General features: G+C 34.1%; 1 pseudogene; it reads right to left on the bottom strand.

Annotated features, from left to right (window-relative positions):
* Positions 1-1,629: 1,629 nt before the first annotated feature.
* LOC119509561 lies at positions 1,630-2,487 on the bottom strand (annotated as a pseudogene).
* Positions 2,488-4,726: the final 2,239 nt, after the last annotated feature.

Below are 4,726 nucleotides of genomic sequence, written 5' to 3'. Positions count from 1 at the left end.
CCCAGTCACCTTTTTTCAGTGTACTTACAATATTGTGCTACCATCAGACTGTATTGTGCTATCCATTTCAAATCTAGAATTCTTTACCCAGGGAAGATATAGTTTACAAAGCGATACAAAATAATTTCAGGAAACAAATGCCAAAATAATCCATCAGTTGTAGACCTGTAATATAAGATATGTTGAAGATTGCCCTTCAGGTAGAAGTAAATTTATACCAGATAGAAATACTGATCTAGACAAAAGAAAGAAGAATGCCAGAAATGATAACTAAACACATGATCTTTTAATCAAATTATCTCTTTTAAAGATAATTTAAAAGATAATTAACTGCTTAAATAATAATAGAAACTTGACAAAAATTGCATGCGAAGTGATATGATTGCCATTCAATGTGGACTGTGAGACAAGTAAAAGCTCTGTACTGTCTATACCATGAACCCTAACACAAACACTAAAATATAATAAAAAATGTAATTCATAAGGCCACAATAAAAAGATAAATGATCAGTTACTCTAAAAGGAAAAGAAAGGAGGAAAAGGGAGAAAACTGTGGGACACAGGTTTAAGGACAGCATAGATAATAAGGAATGATCATCATAAATAATTTATTGTGTCATCAGGAGACACAGTTAGCTCTTTGTCTCCAACTTGGTTGGCACTACCATTTTAAGGTCAGCAACAAAATGAAAAGAAGATAGAGAAAAATCTATGTCCTTAAATAAAACTTACATAAGCATGCACGGAGTTTGTAGATGAAGAATAAGTTTCCCATCAGAGGATGTGGGAAGTTGATGAAATCACATAATGAATCATATAATCAGAAGCCAGGAATGATCAGTGTGATGGTTAATTTCATGTGTCAAATTGACTAGGTTATAGTGTCCAGTTGTTTGGTCAAGCAAGCACTGGTCTGATTGTTATTCTGAGGGCAATAGTAACCAGGTTTGACTGATAACATTTACAACCAACAAAGGTGATTGCCTTTGGCAATGAGAGGAGTCTCCTCATCCAATCAGTTGGACACCTTACAGGGAGGAACGAGAATTTCAGTAGTCGGAGAGAAGAATTGTCATCACTAATTCAGCCAGCCCTTTTCCTCTGTGGAACTCAATTATCACCTTGATTGGATTTTCCAGCTTGCAGCCTGCCATTCAGAATCGATAATCCAATGATGAAGAAAGCCAATTCCTATAGTAAACCTCTTAATATTTACACAATAGTGCTACAATAATAGCAATATTTTATAATATTTAAATTACAAATAATATATAATAAATATTGTATAATATTTATACAATAATTGCTACAATAATAGCAATATACCTATTGCTCTGTTTCTCTGGAGAACCCTGACTAATACAGTGAGGTAGAAGTGATATTTAATTGTTGTCTAACTTATGAGGATTAATTTCTGTATATATGGGAAAAATCTATTTGTGACTTATAATTAGTTTGTGTTCAGGAATCAAAGATAATTAAATGATATCTATTAAATATATTATAAAATACACTTTTGTCTTTGCTACAGTTTATTGAGAAAAACTCTATAATGAATATTAAACACAAAGATTGCATGCATTCTTCAAGACTCTGTGTAAGACAGTTTTTACCTCTGTAGTCATTAAGCTATTGAACAAGGAGCATGGGGATAACTAAAGTGTAAAACACAGAGGTCATTTTATCAGTATCAATGGAATGATCAGATTTGTGCTGCACATAATTAAATACTAGGTTCCAATAAAGCAAAACCACCACTGTCAGATGAGAACCACATGTGGAGAAGCCTGCCCTCACCTGAGCACATCCTCAGGATTGCATATATAATTAACATTTATGAAACAAAAATAATCAGAACTGAATAAATGAATGTAATAACAGCAAAGACCAAAATCCACAGCTGTTTGGAGTGAGTATCTGAGTGAGTTAGCCTGAGGGGAGGCATGTCATCACAGCAGAAATGATTGATGATATTGGAGTGGCAGTAGGAGAGGCAGAATGTGAGGATGGTATGAAACAGTGCAAAAAGGAAGCTGCAGCTATAGGGGGCTGGTACAAGAAGAATGCAGATTCCTGGGGAGATTGTGACCTTATACAGTAGGGGATTAAAAATGACCACCTGTCAATCATAGGCCATGGAAGCCTGTAATAAGCACTCTGACACCATGAAAGTGAAGAAGCAGCCTAATTGAGCAGCACATTCTTTGAAAGTGATAATATTTTGGTTGTACAAAAATTTCCAAGCATTTTGGGCATAATGACTGAGGCATAACCTAAATCAACAAAAGCCAGATTGCTAAGGAAGAAGTATATTGGCATGTTGAGTCTTGTATCTGTCATACTGACTACGATTAAACCCAGGTTGCCCACTACTGCACAAATATAGATGGACAAGAAAACCACAGAGAGGGGCATCTTCAATTCCTGATGATCTGTAAATCCTGCAAGAATAAATTCTGTCACCTGGGTGCAATTAATCTGAGCCATGTGTCTCTCCAGGATGTCTGCTGATGAGGAATAAGAGGTTTTTTTGATAATGTAGGGATTATTAGCAAACTGGGAGCTATGAATGGGAAAGAATACAGAAAGAGACATTTGTAGGAAAGGAGTATTCTATCCCCCAAGATTTTTACATAAAAGCTGTGAAACAGTCCACATTGCCTTACTTTCTATTCAAAACTTTTCTATATCACATTATTTAAAGCTACTACCTGACTTGTTTAGAATGTTTAAACTATCATTTTGATTAAAGAAATGTTAATGTTATTAACAGAGAGGAAAACAAAGATGTTCTGGCAGGGCTCTGACAGATCTATCATTCTTCCAGTGCAGACGTGAACTGTACATTGCCACAATGCTGGCAGAAATATGGTCATGTATATTTCTTTTTCAATCATTTACCACATAGAGGACACTATAGGTTGTTAATAACCTTCATAATTAAGTCAGTACTGCAACTACTGAAAATGGGGGTCTTTATGGAAGGAAGAATGAGAAATGGTCTACAAGTATTCATCTCATTGTTTTCCCACTAATCCCTTTTGTAAACATAATATTATTATTCCCATTTTACAGATGAGGAAGAAGAACCTGAAAGTGAAATACTACTTCCATAATTATGGGACATACTTAAAACAAGCAACAAACAATTCAGGAGCATGGTGGCATCCCTGGATAAAGCATATTACTCTAAATGTAATAAAGAGGCAAATCTTACCAATGAATTCAATGAAATAAAAATATTTAGCAGTTAAAAATTACATTTAATCCCCATCCCCAAATTAACAGGTTTTTCATTTGTTTGTGCTGAAAATATAAAATCAGTTTACACAATTAAATAAGGACTAATTAGTAGAAGGAATTCTGCAGAGGGGCATGAAATGCCAAAAGCACAGTTTTTTTATTCAAGAATTCAGAAACTATATAGGGACTCATGCATAAACTCATCCAATGGCCTCATTCAATAAAAGTTCACAGGCTTCTAATTCATAGTGGTTTTAATCATTGTGAGTGTCCCTGTGTGACTCATAGCTTAGGCTACACTGCTGCATCATTTTCCTCTCTCTCATATCTCATTCCAAACAAGGGTATAGTACATAGTATCATGAATAAACATGTAATAAAGATCATGTCCAGTGAACAGAGCTTGGCTGCTCAGTATAATAAATCCAGTGTAGTAAATTAAAGGTATCATCTTTACCATCGGACTGAAAACAATATAACAATATTTTAACTTTGATTCACTAGTAAATTTATACTAAAAGATAATACATAGTTCTTATTTTTAGTGTCTCTATGATTCTATGTACATAATTAGGATATTTTATATTTCAGAGAAATAAAAAGACTCCAAAGGTTTATGTGAACTCTTTGCTCACTAAAGCATCTATTATATTTGCCCATTTTACAACTAGCCAGACATCTAGAAGTTTATAAATAATAAAGGAAACATGAGCTAATGCCAAGTATAAACTAAAGGCTTTATCACAATATTAGTTAACTGATTAAAGAAAAATTTTTTTTCTTCTCCTTAAGTTGGGGTGTTTAGATGATAATCTGTTGGATGCCGTAACAATTAAAAGAGAGCAGTTTATTAAGAGTCTGTTTTATTAGTTCCTTCTGTTCTCACTGATATCTATCTGATAGATGAAGACATTACAGTAAATGAAAGGATGTGAAAGAATTTTATTGATTCCACACTCCTCTTATATGGTGGTGAAAATCACATTGCTGATCAGTGTGTTGGTCTCAGTAGAACTGTGTCAACACAATGATGGCACTCAATGGCCTCGGGAAACTAACAAAGTTTTAATATCTTACCTAGGCACTCAACTGGTTTCTCATAGATTAAGACTCTAGAATGAGGGTTCTATTTATCATCATTTTAAAGTGCCTTGTTTTTCACTGCAAACTCATCCCCTAAAATCTCTGCCTTGATACTACTCTAGCATTCTGCAATTTCTAAAACATGCAATCTGCTCTAGTTTCAATGTATGTGCTACAGCATTGCCTCTGTCCTCCTCCTCTAAATAGTCATAAGGCTCCCTCATTATCTGATAGTGCTTTATATACTTGCTTCTTTATTATCCAACTTTCCACTCAAACAGAAGCTTCACAAGGGAAGGAAATGCTTTGTTCAGCATTAAATTCTTGTAACTTAGGATATGTTCTTGTCAAATTTAGTACACAATAAAGATTTTTGAAAAAGTATAATATGTAAATTTTC

Source organism: Choloepus didactylus, chromosome 14 (genome assembly GCF_015220235.1).
Source record: "Choloepus didactylus isolate mChoDid1 chromosome 14, mChoDid1.pri, whole genome shotgun sequence".
In the NCBI taxonomy this organism is placed as follows: domain Eukaryota; kingdom Metazoa; phylum Chordata; class Mammalia; order Pilosa; family Megalonychidae; genus Choloepus; species Choloepus didactylus.
The sequence above is the reverse complement of the archived record's forward strand: the minus strand, read 5'-3'. Positions and strand labels throughout refer to the sequence as shown.